Here is a 15,824-nt window from a genome sequence, read left to right as displayed (position 1 = left end):
CCTCTCCTACAGGTGGGCTGGGAGCAAAGTGGGAGCCTGCAGGGGGTCAAGTTACATGGTCTCCAGCCACGCAGGAGGATGTAAAACCCACATGCGTGCATATGACCGTCATCTATCTGGAGAGAAATGCTCACAGGCTCCCTGATAGAACCTGAGCGTAGTTTATTCATGTCAGTTGACTTCAGGTACGTGAAGTACAGAGTGCCTTTAGACAAGCCCAGAATAATTAGAAGACAGAGGAAGGACGTGGATTTTGGCATCTGACTCACCTAATTTTAAGTCCCAGTTTTGCCATATCTTGCAAGTGTGTCCTCTGTCACCCTCAAGACTCTCATCTGTCCATGGGGCCCAGTGAAAGAACCTCCTACACAGGTTGATGTGGTGATTGCGCGAGGTGACGCAGGGAAATCAGTTTGCCCAGGGCCTGGTTCATGTCAGGTTTAACAAATGGTCGCTATGCTAATTAATATAGTTTTAATAAAATGCAGTCCCCTGGGAGCCTGATTGAGTGGAAGGATGGTAATAATTTGTAATCAGCCTGTCAGCAGTGTCTATGCAAGTGGCTACCTTCTGAAGAGTTCCAAATCACCTATTTCACGGAGCCATTGAGACATCCTTCCTACAAATGTGATGGCACTCCTGGGCTAAACCAAACTTCTCTCCAGAGGGGGAAGCAGTACACATCTCCTAATCACCTGCTCTGGACCAGGCACTCTCCCTTCCAGCCTCTCGTTAAGCCTCTCGAGGGCTGAGATGGAAGTGTTATCATCTCTGTTTTGCTGGTGAGAGGACACAGTGCTTTCCCTGGGGCTCCAGAGCTGGTAAGGGGCATGGCAGGGGTGCAAACCCAGTTTGCTTGATTCTCCATCCAAATCACTTCCCATGACCCACAGTTGCTTCTAGAGGGAACCAGGGTGCCCCTGAGTCCAGGCTGTGCCCCAGAATCACCCCAGAATCTTAATCGGGGTGGTTTCCCCACTAGTCTCAGTCCCACAGATGGGGCCGACCGGGGATCCCCATCCCTTGCATGTGGCGGCTTTTCTCGCTGAGCACCAGAGCTGCTGGGAGTGGGTGAGCGGGGAAGGCAGCTTTGAAGTCCTCCCTCATGCTGAGCTGCAGAAAGCACTTGCTGTCTTATGCAGAGAGCAGTTGAGGATATCAAAGGGAAGATGGGATGTTAAATTTTGAGTGATCAGTGTTTAATAATCAGAGTTGTAAGCTGTCATGAGTGATGCTCCAGGAGGGATTCTGCGTGAATTACAGGGTTTGCAATGCAATGTCTGGGGGAGGATCAGCCCTCCAGAGTCCCCGAGTGGAAGCTCTGGTGCAGGGCCCACACCCCACCATTCATGGACGTGTCTTGGGGGCTTGACCAGAGCGTGGGCATGATTAGGGAAGAAAGGGTGAGGATACAGCCTCCCTCTGCCCCAGGAGTACCCCTTCCTGCACTGATCCATTCATCCAGCAGTTGCTTTCAGGGTAACTAGGTACAGATGGAGGTCCACGTGGCCAAAAGAACCTACAGATGTAGCACTTGACAGGAAACATCTATTTGATTTTTCACCAAAACTTCTCTGGAAAATGCCAGCCTTGCCACAAGGCACCAAGGGAAGGGGTAAGGGTCACCTCTGTACTGAGGCAAGGGGCAGTGTGCATTCCAGAGACAGTGATGCTGGGTTGGAGGTGGCCTCTTACCCTGCAGGTAAGGCCAGGCAATGTACACTGGTTTTCCTTTCCCTTCTGGATATCCTAATATCAAGTGAGTTCTGTCATTTACTCGGATAGCTCAGAAGAGAGGAGAGAGAGACCATATCCCCTTGCCTTGTGACCAGCGGACCCCGGCAGATCCAGGCCCCAGTCTTCCCAGGACCATGAGAAATGTACTGTCCACCGTTGCAGACTACCACTGCAGCAGAGAACATAGGCGTGAGTTCCAGGTCCAGGCCTGTTTCCTCTGGAGCTCACACTTTCTCAACAGGGAGGCCATGGACAAGGCCATGCGTGGGGAGGAGCTCTCCTTAAAAGCTTTTTTGGCTGGAGAGCAAGAGACAGGCCGAGGTGTCCCCCTCTTCTTCTGTGGCCAAATTCGGGCATCACAAGAAAAACTAGAGAGGCTCAAGTGAGTACCAGGGGATCCAGCCGAGCCCAGGGTTGTGGAGAGAAGCAATTGGCACGAGGGCAAACCTGGAGCACCAGCCACCTGTGTCAGGTGGGGTTGCTGGACTGCCCGCGGGCGCCCGCCATCTCCTCAGCAAAATGCAATTTCACAACTCTTTGGGGGATAAAAGATTTTATTTACTTCTTTTCCAAAGCTTTGGAATTCTTTCTGAACATCAAATAGCTTCTGGCAAACACATCCTGATGAGTAACACGGAGTGAAATAGAACCAGATGGGCACACACACTCCGGGCTGTGCACTGGAGGAGGAAAGGCAAATCCCATTTGGAATGAGGTCAGGCCCCGGGCCACAGGAAGCCCACTGGGAGGGGTTACAGCCTTCCCCGGGGGCATTCAAGGTCCCCTGGACCTTGCCAGGAGACGGGGCCATGCCGCCTGCTGTCTGCCTTTGCTGGGAAGAGAAATGAGGAGAGGCCCCAGCAGCTGCAGCCCGGGAGTGCCCATCATGTCCCACTGGCAGCGATGGCCGTGAGAGGCCCTGGGGCAGGGACTGGGGTTGCGTGGTGGGGAGTTAGGGTGCCTCGGTGTTACATAGAATCCTATAAAACCTGGTGGGGTGGGCTCAGCTAGCTGCCTAAACAATATCCATCTCTCCTTTCTTTCTTGCAAATGGAACCCCTGAATTTGTTCAAATCAGCTGAAGCACTACAGTCCCCAGGCTCACTTTCCACCAGGGAGACCCTGCGACTCATCTGGCCAATGAAAGCCGCAAGCGTCTGAAAGGGCTGCCTGGAAAGCTTGCTTTTCTCCTATAGGCACTGTCCCTTCCTCCTTGCCACTTCCTTGATCTCCAGGAACATGGACATGACCCTACACACCAAACATGGTGGACAAGATGGAGAAGCCCAGACTTCAATGGCTTCATGGAGCCCCCTTGCCTTGGACTCTGGCCCTCTGGACAAAATGTTTAATGAGAAAAATAAACCGCTCTTCAATTAAGCAGGTGTTCTTTGGATTCTCCATGACACACAATCCAAAGCAAATCCCACACCAGAACTGGCAGCTCCAGTCCTGTACAGGCTCCCGGGATTTGCTACTCTTTCCTCCTGGAGCTCGACTTCCTCTCCAGCTGCCATGCCATCTCCCATAAGATATCACGCGTCTGCAACCACTGAGGCCTCAGGCCATCCAATTCCTATCTCATCTGAGACCTTTGGCCGTGATGTTCCGTCTCACCCCTAGTACCTCTTCCATGCCAAGGTCCTGTCTCTTCAGGCAGAACCAGGACGTTAGATTCACGGATCTTGGATATAAGATGGCAGCCCTCTAGTTTGTTGGCTACTGAGGTGTCTCAACATGGGACTTTCTGAGTTACTATGGGGCACATCCAGGGCAAAGCAGAATGAGTTTGTCACCTTAAGATGTCAGAGCCTCACAGGAACTTGGGGAGCTGGTCCGGTAGTTTTACACATGGACTCTAACTAGCAGAACCATTCGTCGGACGAAATCTTAGGTGCAGCCCCAGTATATAAAACAGCCAGATGGGACTGCTCTGGGAAAGTCCTGGAGATTCCACCAAGCGTTACTAGAAATCGTTGTAGCCTGGAAGGAAAGTGACATGTCCAGTCACCCAGCAAGCTGGAGGCAGAGGCAGAAGTGGCAGCTGCGGTGACTATTGCCCTAGGATCTTGCCTCCCCGAAACCAAGGCTCTGAGATTGAACCTGTGTCTACCCTCTCCTTTCTTCTTGCACTGTCCCCTCCTCCGCTGCACCACCAACTCTTCGTCATTCATCCACCTGAGTAATCGTTCTCAAAGATGAATCTAATGATGTGTTCTCCCATTTAAAACACTTTTGCTAACTCCGTGTTTCACTCCATGTTACTTCACTTGACAGTCAAGGCCCTAGCCTCTGGCTCCATCCTCACCCTCAGGCTCATCTTTCACCACTTCTGCCCTCCTGAGGACCCTTCGCCTCTCCATGCTTCACCCTCATGCCACATCCAGTCCCCTGAGGCCCTCTCCTTTCCCTGAGCACTGGGTGGGTGCCCCTTCGTGATCCTGAGCCTGCGCACGTGCTGTCTCCCCGCCCCTTTCCTCTCTGCCCTCGTCAGCCTGGCAACCCCTGCCCATCTTGCCTCTTTTTCAAGGCCTAGCTCTTTTGCCATTTCCTCTGTGAAGACTTCCCTGACTGCCTCCTCCCTAGGCCACAATGCCTGGGTCATCTGGTGTTGCAGCACTGGGCCCACTGCCTTTCCCTGTCTGTTTACTTAACTGGTGCCAGACCCAGGCTCTGAAAGGGCTGTCATCATCAGGCCCCCAGGGCTGACACACAGTTGGCCTGTAGTCGGTTGTTGAATGAATGAATGAATCAATCAATCATTCAATGAATGAATGAATGAATGCGTTTCCTCCAAACGGGGTATGTATTATTTTAATTACACAACTGTTGGTGGGAACGTAAACTGGTGCAGCCACTATGGAAAACAATATGGAAGTTCCCCAAAAAGCTAAAAATAGAGTTACCATATGATCCAGCAATCCCACTCCTGGGCATATACCCGGACAAAACTATAATTCAAAAAGATACATGCACCCCTATGTTCACAGCAGCATTAGTTATAATAGCCAAAACATGGAAGCAACCTAAATGGCCATTGACAGATGAGTGGATAAAGAAGATGTGGTATATATATATATACACTTATATATATATAATGGAATACTACTCAACCATCAAAAAGAATGAAATAATGCCATTTGCAGCAACATGGGTTGACCTAGAGATTATTGTTCTAGGTGAAGTAAGCCAGAAAGAGAAAGACAAATACCGTATGATATAACTTATATGTGGACTCTAAAATATGACACAAATGAACTTATTTACAAAACAGAAACAGACTCACAGACATAGAGAACAATTTGTGGTTGCCAAGGGGGACGGGGGTGGGGGAGGGAAGGATTAGGAGTTTGGGGTTCACAGATGCAAACTATTACATTTAGAATGGATAAACAACAAGGTCCTACTGTACAGCACAGGGAACTATATACAATCTCCTCTAATAAACTATAATGAGAAAGAATATATGTATATACGTGTAACTGAATCACTTTGCTGTACACCAGAAACTAACACAACATTGTAATTCAACTATACTTCAATAAAAATTTTTTTAAAAAAGAACAAAAAACGAAACAAAAGAAAAACCAACAGTAATGCACATTTGTCATGTTTTGTTGGCTGCCCCCCCACCCCCGCCCTCCACCTGATACTCTCTCACTAACAGTGGCCTGATTTCCTTCTGGAACTTGCCTCTTCTGCATTGTGTGTGGTCTTGATGGAGGGGAATTCTAGTCTTCTGCCTCCCATTACAAAAGCCAGCTTTTTACATCTCCTGGTCTACCCTAGGGAGCAGGCACATGTCCTGACATCTCTTCTGGGACTTTGCATCTGGAATGAGTGACACAGGGTGTCAGCCAGGCTTATTGGTTGCTGGCAACAGAATCCAGCCTGGTGAGATTGAAGCAGGAAGGGGGATTTATTCAAAAGGAGGTGAAGTGGCCCACAGACTCACTGGGAAGGATGGGAACCAGGCACAGAAACAAAGAGGCCAGACCACAGCTGGCCACAGGCAAACCATCCTCAAGAAGCCAGTGCAGTGAGGACAATGCTGCTACACCACTTGCTCGGGCACTGACCAGTGGTGCTCCCGGAAGTGAATTTTGCTGCTGCAGTTGCTGTCCCCAACCTCTTGTCACCAGCAGAGATGTGCCTTGCCCCCGTTCCGTGGCCTTCTTGCTCCTGGCTCGCTGTATGGGTGGGGGGCTTGGCGGTTGACCAGTCTGGGCAGGAGCCCCCATTCCCTAGCTGCAAGGGATGCTGGGACCACGCCAATCCATCACTCCCGGTCCACACTGGGAGGCTGACTCTGCCTCTGCCTCTTCCCCTAAAGACCTTTAAGATAGAGAATTTCTCAAGCCTGGGAAGGAGGGGTCATCAGATGATGGACAACCAAAAAGAATGGCAAAAGCCACCGAACCCAGAGACAGAGGAGAAGATTGGAGGTCATTCGTCTCAGCCGTGGCGGCATGTAGACCAGATGTTTCCTGCTACCAGGTGGTGGCTGTGGTTCTTAATCTAGGCCCTCGGGAGAGGCCTGGGCCCCCACCCCTCTCCAAGTCTGCTTCTCTGGGCTCCTGTCACTTCTGTGAGCTCCCGACATCCTGCCAATAAATTCCTTTTTGCTTAAGTTAACCAGTGTTAGTGTCTGCTGGCTGCAGCCAAGCAACGCTAAGTGAAACCACATGTAAACACGAGTCCAAACTGCTTGTAAAACACCAAGGCAGCCTTGATAAGGCCGTAGGCTTCCTGACACCCCCCTGGCCAGCATTCTTCCCCAAGGGAACCACTGGTATGAGCTGGATGTGTGTGTCCCAGAGCTTACTGGTCATGCTTCTATACAAATGTGCGAAGCCCTAGTAAATATTTCCTGGAAATAATGTTCTATCTCATTGTGCCTAAGACATCTCCAATTGTAAGACATGCCATTGTTTTATGTGCTACCAAGAAGGAAGAAAAAGTTGCCAGTGAAACCATGACTCAATGTTAAGATGTATCAATTATAAACCACATCTCAATTGCTGGTTTAAGATGTGGAAAAGAGATGTGTATGTTAGAATAGATGAAATACGGTCATAGCAACAACTAACTTATTTAGCCCTTACCAAGGGCCAGGCCTTCTCACAAGTACTTTGCTCACATTAACTCAGGTAGTCACTTACTCCATTAAATAATTTCTTCCCTTTTTTTTTTTTGGCTACTTTGAGTCTTCGTTGCTGTGTGCAAGCTTTCTCTAGTTGTGGCGAGCAGGGGCTACTCTTTGTTGCAGTGCACGGACTTCTCATTGCGGTGGCTTCTCTTGTTGCAGAGCACGGGCTTGAGGCACGCGGGCTTCAGTAGCTGTGGCACGCGGGCTCTAGAGCGCAGGCTCAGTAGTTGTGGCGCACGGGCTTAGTCGCTCCGCGGCATGTGGGATCTTCCTGGACCAGGGCTCAAACCCGTGTCCCCTGCATTGGCGGGCGGATTCTTAACCACTGCGCCACCAGGGAAGTCCCAACTCCATTCAATAATTTCTTGAGGTGGAAATATAATTATCCAGATTTTACAGGTAAGCAAACTGAGGTACAAGAAAGTTAGACTATTGCCTAAGGTTACAAATCTAGGAAGTGGCAGAATGATGGTTCAGAGAAATTGTGGATTTAGAGATTGCTCTCCTCACCACCAATGTTCAGCATTCTGTTTGTGAGTGCATGTGTGTGCGCCTGTGTGTGCATGTGCGCATCGTGTCTGTGCATGACTATGCATGCATATGTGTGTGTACGTTGTGTGTCTCTGTGTGTGCTTGTGTGCATCGTGTCTGTGTGTGCATATATGCATCGTGTGCCTGTGTGTGTATGTGGGCCTGAGTGTGTGTTTGCGTGTGCGCATGCACATGTATTTTTTCACTTCAGGAGGATCATGTTATATGTACATTCTGCACTGTGCTTTGTTCATTCAGTACTGTCCTGGAGACCCTTCTGTCTTGTACCTAAGTGTCTCCCCCATTCTTTCTAACTGCTGAAATATAGACCCGCCATAAGGCCTCTAGACATTCTCGCACTAATAGGCATTAAGGCTGTTGCCATTTCTGACTCTGCCTAACAAGCCTGCAATAAACATCCAGCAGGGCTCCGCGAGCACGCGCGTGAGTGTTTCTCTCGGGTAGACGGACAGAAGTAGAATCGGTGCATCAGGACACACGTGCATTCTGAGTGTTCAGAGATAAGCCACCCTCCCCCCGCCCCACCCCTCTTGGTGCACCTTCCATCGCTCCGCTGGTGGAGCGGTAGATGGTAGACTGGACATACGTGTGTACTCCTACCAGTGCCTGCATACGATTTCTACCCCAGACTCCTCCTTACCAAATCTGCAGGCCATCTCACACCTCACCTTCCTCGGCATCTGAGGCATTTGCACCGCTGACCTACTCCTTGTCCTGGACATCCTCTCCCTCCCTTGAATGGGAAAACCCACAGCCCTGACTCTGCCACTATACATTTCAATTCCTGGTCGCCAACTCCTCCCTCCTGGCCTGGCATCCACGTTGCCTAGAAATGAACTTCCCAAGGGGAGTGGCAAGGGATGTTAAAAGGCATTCTCAGGTGACAAGAAAGGGCACCTTGGTAGACACTGGGAAAATTGAAGTTGCTGCAGGACTTCTCAGGGTCTTTACTGAGTGAAGCAAAATGCAATTGCAATCTCCGGTGAACTCAGGACACCCAAAGAGGGGCAGCCCCAATTGGCTCCATGACCAGCCAATAGAAGTGCATGCACCCTGAGTCAGCCAGGAGCGTCAGCAGCTTTGGACCTTCCTCTCCTCTTGCTCCCTACTGTGGCCCTGGCACCCTGGTCCTCCCTGGGGCCCCCATCATCTTTCTAGGTCTGCCTGTACCATGCCCCACCCTCCACAGTCCTCCCTGGGTAACTCAGAGGAAAGAGGGCTAGCTAGGGGCAGAAGATCTGGTCATCTGAAGCTAAAGGCCTTGGGCAAGTTACTTAACCTCACTATGCCTCAGTTTCCTCACCTGTAAAATGGGGGGAAATTCAGTAGCCACCTGGGATACTATTGTGCATTAGTATAGAGAGAACAGACCGAAAAGTGCTTTGCATGGAGTAGGGCCTCAATGAACCTCTGCTAGAGGGAAGCAGTAGAACTGAGTTCCAGATCCCTCCACTGCCCACTGTCTGTTTGTCCCTGACCACGTCACCCTCTTCCTCAGGATCTCTGCTTCTTCATTTGTTAGTGGAGGCACCTGGACCACAGTGGAAGGCTAGGTGAGTCTCTACCTTCAGAGGATCCCAGCCTATGTCTTGGTCAACCTGGGTCTCCCAGAGCCTGGCATGGAAACTACCATGGAGCACTGCTCAGTGAAGTGGGGTGAGCTGGGCTGAATACAGGGGTCCCTGGAAGGAGAAAGAGGCACTGGCAATGCATCAACAGGACAGACAACAGCAATGGGACAGGCTCCAAGCAGGCGGTAGGGGCAGAGATGTGCCAGGCAGGGAGCCTCCTTGCACTCCTGAAACACTCAGGGGTGTCACTCAGATCGCTAGGAATCTAGAAGAGTGGGGAGGAATTTAGGAAAGGTTTCACGAAGAGGGAGCAACTCGAGATCAGCCTGGAATGACGGGAAAGATTTTACTCGGCCCCAGGGAGCAAAATTGGATATTGCAAGAGTGATGTTCACAGAGCAGTCACAAGTGGAGAGAGCAGAGCAGGGGGTAGAGCTTTAGTGGTGACGATTCAGGCATCTGTGCAGATGTCTGGGGACCTTCACTCTGCTCCGGAGTGAGGCATACCCAACTTCCCTGCCCCGCCTGAGCAGAGATCAGATCTGTCCCCCTGGCAAACAAAGCCAAGGTCTCCCGCCCCCTTCCCCAAGCTTGCGCAACGAGAGCAGCAGTGTGGGCTTAACCATCCCCCAGAGAAAGAGGGAGTCTCCTCTCGACAGAGACAAATGAGACGTGACATCCTCCTGGCTCTGCCGCCTGGGAGACCCAGGCACCCCTCACGCCCATTACGAGCTTCCTTCCTCTGCTCCCTCATTATCTCTGCTGGGGTGTCCTCGGGCCAAAATAACGTACCCACCCAACCCCTGCCCCTACCTGGGTATCATTATGACGACTCCCACTTGAAATTATTTGTTTTTCTCTATTGATCTTGGTTCGACACTGGAAAAATGTATTCTTTGTAAGGCATTCCCAAGGGCTTAATTTGTCCGTGTTGGAAGCCTTTTTTAATAGGATTCTGCCCCATTGTTTATTCTGAACATTGAGTTCCGAGAGCTGAGATTCAGCTCTTTTAATAGAAACTCATTACTGGGGTCCCTCTGCATCAGAAAGCTGATACTGGCGCTGTGAGGAGGAAGCAAATTAGGAGGCTGCCAAGGGCCCGTCTGATCGGAAGGCCCCCTGGGAGGCAGAGTCACCATCCAGCCTCCACCCCCTCCTCCTGTTAGAGGGACCTGAAGAGTGATAGCCACCAGGCCAGGCAGGGAGCTCCCAGGCCTGTGAGCCTGCCCCAGAGCTCACTGGTGGCCCAGGAAGCCCTCCATCCCTGACTAGCTTCAGCTCTCAGAAGCTCTTCCTACCTGGAACAGACACTAGTCTGCTAGAGCAACGTTTCCCAAAGTATGACCCACAGTAGCTCCACATCAGAATCCCCTAGGGTGCTGCTGTAAATTCCGGCTCCCAGGTCTCCTCCAGGCAGTACTCCCCTGCCATGTGGCTTACACCTCAGGGGGCTCCCTGCTTTGGAGGGCCTTCCTGGTGCCCAGGACTGGCCGGGTTCATAGTGTTATCCATATGGTGTTCCCATGCCTGGACCTGGTCCCGTATGAATCCCAATCCCCACTTGTTTCTCTTCCTCAGAGACTGTGTACCCCCGCTACCACCACCCCACTGCCCTCATGGGTTGACCAGATGCCCTGTAGAGCTCCTAGCACTCACATATATGGGGTCATCCCAGGGCCCCATGGTCGGGCCCCGTACCAGGCAGAAAGCTTGGCAAACGAATTGCTCCCACCAGCCAGCAAAGTATTTCTTTCACAGGATCACATGAGATTGGGCCAGCAGAACGGTGCTCACATGATTTTGAGCGACTCAGAGTGTTTTGCCTCGCCTGCAAAAAAGAAAAAAAAAAAAAAAAGGTAGTGGCCTGGGGCCCTGTATGCCCTATGGGCAGCCCTGCCTCCAGACCCACTAAAATAGTATTAGAGCATTGAGGAGGAAACTCAGGAATCTGTATCTTTACAAATGCCCCAGGGAATCCTAATGCTTGCTGAAGTTCAGAATCTACTGGAAGTGTGGTGGTGAAAGGGAAAGAGAGTGGTTTTTAGAGCTACTAAGAACTGGGCTCAAGCAGTGATTTGCAGCTAGCCAGTTGGGTGACTAAGAGCAAAGTACTAAACCTCTCTGAGTCTCACTTTGCGCTCATAAATACTTTCGGTCCATGGTGGCTTTAAGAGCCCTTTTAGGAGCAAAGTAGTCTGCAAATCTTGCGTGTATAAGGCTGAGACCACGCCCAGTTCCAAACCCAACATATGGCAGGAATCTAAGCAACAATGTCTGGTATCATTCGATCAGTCAACAAGTATTTATTGAAACCCTACTATGTGCAGGGCACTGTGCTCAGCGGTGGTGAGACAAAACAGGCTCAGTCCTTTGCCTTCCTAGGGGAAGACTGATATGGACAGATGAAAGACATTTCATAAACATTTATTTAGTGGCAGTAGTGATTGGTCCTACGTGAGGCAGAGCAGCATGGCATGGAGAGCAGGGGACATGCTCATGTAACCAACTGAGGGTGAGTGAGTGAGGGCTTCTCTGAGGAGGTGAGGTATCCCACTAGGACCTGGAGGTAAAGCAGGACTTGCCAGGTGAAGAGCGAGACCATGTGTACTTTCTGGTCTGGTTTCTGCATTTCGGGGGCCCCTTCCCCTCCCAGAGACAGCTCTTTTTGGAAGTAAAGATGATCAAGTTGACAGCTGCTCTGCACAGAATCCAGATGAGCTCAGTGGGTTTGCAGAGGGCATGCAGGCAGACGCATGGCATCGCCGAGGTCTGAAGGTGTGCCAGCCACGGACCAAGTGTGTCCCACGTGCCATCTCATCAGATACCCACAGTAGGTCTTCATGTGGGTTTTATGGTTATCCCCATTTAACAGATGAGGCAGTTGAGGCTCAAAGAGGATAAGTAACTTCTCACCTAAGTAGGGTCACAGAGCTAATAAACAGTAGAGCCAGGATCCAAGCCTGGGCAATGTGACCTCTCCTGCCCCTAGGCTAAGGACCCCATGCCCCACCTGTGACACTGTCTTCAGAACCCACTCGGGGGGGAGGTCACTTTTCCGTGTAGAGAGGGATCAAACGCAGCTGAAAGTCACCTAAGAGAGAGTTGATTTGAATGATATGAAACTGCACAAAATGTGCAGCCAGCAAAAGGGTTGGAGAATAGTGGACCTGAGATCGCACCTTGACAGCTTCCAGGACCCAGTGACCCCATTTACAAGATGAGGAGCTTGGAGCAAGACTGTGGTTCTCCAAATGTGTTCCTTAGAGCTCTGGGCTCCCTCAGAGGTGCCTCAGGGCTGCCCTGGGTGGGTGCTGGGCTATCGCTCCCATCAGTCCCCCCAGATAAACACCACGGCTTCCCAGCAGGCAGTTTTGGAAGACAGCCTCTGAGGCTGTGACAGCACAGACGATCATTACAAGCTTTACTTCTTTAACATCACTCTTAAGTCAGTCTGCATTCGTGAAGCACACATCACAGTGTGAGCTGGGTGTGGAGGATCCAGACAGGTCCCTGCCCTTGAAGAGCACCTAGGCCAGGGGAGGAGGTACCCAGAACCAGTGCCCAGGTAACCAGGTGCCATGAGCCACAGGGAGGGTCCTTCCCTGCTTGGGCAGAAGCTCAGAAAAAGGCAGAGGCCAAGTTGGTATTTAAACCCAGGATTCTTGGCACCAAGTGCCGTGCTTTCCCCCCACCCTACCTGCATCAGGTAACTTGATCTGGGCATCAATGAAATGACCATTTAATGGAATAAGAAGATCTAGGTAGAGTCTCGGGGGAGAGTGGAGCTGCAGTGACAGAGGCAAGGGGGGAAGGCAAGAACCGAATCATCAGACAGAGGCAGAGGATCAGGGCAGAATCCGTAGCCAAGCTGGGTTTGAACAAGAGCTCCTGATGGTCATGGTCAAGTGTCTGCTGCTGGGGAGGCAGGAGTACCAGGGCATCTACTCGCCTATTACAGTAACAACCCTACCAATAATAATCGCTAATACTTGTTGAGCACCGTATCAGTCAGGAAGAGTCTGGGTGCTGCAGCAATAAGTAGCTACAAAACCTCAGAGCCTTTACCACAACAAAGGTGTGTTTGCTGCTCATACAACATTCATTGTAGATCCTGGCAGCTCTCCAGGATGGGTGATCTCCATGCAGTGACTCAGCCACACGGCTGACAGGTCCTTCACCATCCAAAGCTGCCCCATGTGACCTTCTCAGTCACGGCTACAGCAGGAGAGACTGGCTTTTCATGATCCCAGTTCAGAAGTGACATCTGTTACTGCTGCTCAGATTTCATTGTCCTGAACGTGGCACTTGGTCCACTCAACTTCAAGGGCATTGATTAAGCACCTTACCTAGGTTATTTCCCTTTGCATATAAGGAAACGGAGACACAGAGAGAATGAACAGAAAGAACTTAACCAAAGCCACACAGCTAGTAGTGGAAGACTAATAAATTAAACCCAGAAGGTCTGGGGGCTTAACCCTCATTCTACTTCCTCCCAGACTCTCAGAGGTCATTGGTACTTCAGAAATGGGCAATCCATTGTCAGAGTGCCGTCCTTCAATTAGCCCAATGAAGGCATCCATGTCCTCTTGGCATTAGATAAATTCAGAGAGGGATGCCATGCTCCCCTGTGGCTTGGGACCGTCCCTAGCCGTGTGGAAGAGAAGTCGACAGGCTAAAGTGTTTCTCATGAGGAAGGGAGGCAGGTGCCACGGAATTGCAAATCTGCCGTGAGTGGCTTCTGATGGCACGGTGGTGGGGGGAATGGGGGAAGGGGGTGCTCCCTGGAAATTGTACAGCTTGCCAACCAACTCTTCAATCACAAATTCCAAGTGCAGGGGGTTATAAACAGATCATCACTGTGGTTCAATCCATGCACTGGGGTCTGAGATTTCCATTTCAGGACAGGGGAAATAATAAGTAACCACTGACTAGCATATCCAGGTTTATTGACTTGAAAGGTCATATATTGATGGACAAAAAGCCAAGGTCAATATTTGATTTTAAGGAGCAATAAATCTTGATATCCATGAAAAGAAGCGTTAATGCAGGTGCTGTTGGGGAGGAGAGGGATGCCTTCGCGGCGAGGGACTCCTCCCTCCTCTGTGGTGGGTGAAGGGCACTCTTGTTTGGTTGGAATATTAGGAAGGAGGCCTGTGTATGTTTAGCAGTTTTTAGGTAGCTCCGGGTGGGTGCATGTTTTGAAGAAAGCAAAAATGAGAAGCATGCACTGTTTTCAGAGGACTGCCGTTTATGTCCCTGTTCACACAGACAGAAGAAAAATACCTGCCTTGCACACTATCCCTGCTGCCTGCTCCCCCCACCTGCCAGTATCTGAGATTTACCTCCACTCTTGCTAAGTTGAGATGTGATGGAATTTCCCTTTATCTGCTTTCCAACTGACTACCCACCAATCGTTCAGTGTCTTCATCTCCCCATGCAGATTTGGGTGCATTCCCAAAGAAAGGCATGACACTGAAACCACAGGTGATGCAAACCCTTCATTATCTGCCTTAAAGAGGCGACTCGCTCCATTCTCCTCCCTATCCAGCCTCCAATCTGGGCCCCGACCCCACCTCATCCCTCCACTTCACAGTAGGGCCACCCAGACCGCTTGCCAGCCCTGTCCAGTTGGGTATCTTGGGCCCTCATGAGTTTGCTTGTGCTGTGGCCGCTGCCAGAAATCTCTTCTCCTTTTGCCCCACCCTGTACACCTCCTCCTGGGGATATTTTGCTAATCCCGAAACTCCCTGTTTGACACTGTCTCCTTGGTAAAGCCCTCTCTACCCCTCCCAGGCAGAGCAGCCTCCTCCTTCCGTCTATCCCCCCATCCCTCCATCTACCCCTGTATCCCTCCATCCCTATTCTAGCTCTTGCTTCCTTCCTTGAACAATTTTTGCTCACATGTCCATTGGTCTTCATTTTTCCTGGATTGAATGCTTGAAGGACAGGGCTGGTCCTTAATTCTGAATCCCCATTGCCTGGCTGTGGTAAATACTCAGTATGTTTGCAGAATGGGTGGCTGGACAGTGGGAAGAACAAATAGACCAGGTAAGGGACTCTCAGCAGAGCCTGGGCAGGAGGAGGGAGGGGGACGCAGGGCCTGCAGGGACTGGGGAGGGGCAGGGGGCGCCCCCAGGCAGCGAGCACAGGAGGCTGCTGACCAGCATCCTGTCTGGCCCCTCATCCTCACCGGCAGCTGCCCTGACGGTATTAATCAAGGCCAGAGCGCGTAGAAATATCAGTCCACTGTGTTCTATTCAAGTTCCCTGGAACTAAATTATGTTGTCAGGATTGGACAGAGCAGGAATGGAAAAGACCAGGCTGGATGACATGGGGCTGTTAAAAGGAGATGAATGAGCCCAGTGGTTTCCATTCAATTTTTCAAGGTTTCCCAAGGCAAGTCTGACAAATACCACCTTATGATTCTCAGGCACCCTGCACAGTGCCTCTTACACTCTCATTTTTTTATTTCTGCCCGTCCGGTTAGAAGGACAAGGGATTCTTCTTTCTGTCTCGCATATGGGGAAATGGAGGAACTGGGGTGAGGGGAGCACTTTGACCAGAGTGAAGGTCAGGCCAAGGTCAGGGCATAAATCAGTGACACAGTCAGCAGGAGGATGCAGACCTCTGAGTTCACAGTGAAATGCCCTCTCCATTACCCCACCTGCTCAGCTTCCTCTACAAAATGCAAGTGGCCAGACCTGCCTCTCAGGGCTGCTGCAGAGTGTCAGGGAGAAAATGCACCTGAAAACACTTTTAACTGAAACAGTGCTGTTCATTCATTCAACCGGGATTTTTTGAGTACATACCACATA

This window comes from Leucopleurus acutus (assembly GCF_964270905.1).
Source record: "Leucopleurus acutus genome assembly, chromosome: 14".
NCBI lineage: Eukaryota > Metazoa > Chordata > Mammalia > Artiodactyla > Delphinidae > Leucopleurus > Leucopleurus acutus.
Note: the sequence above shows the minus strand (reverse complement) of the source record.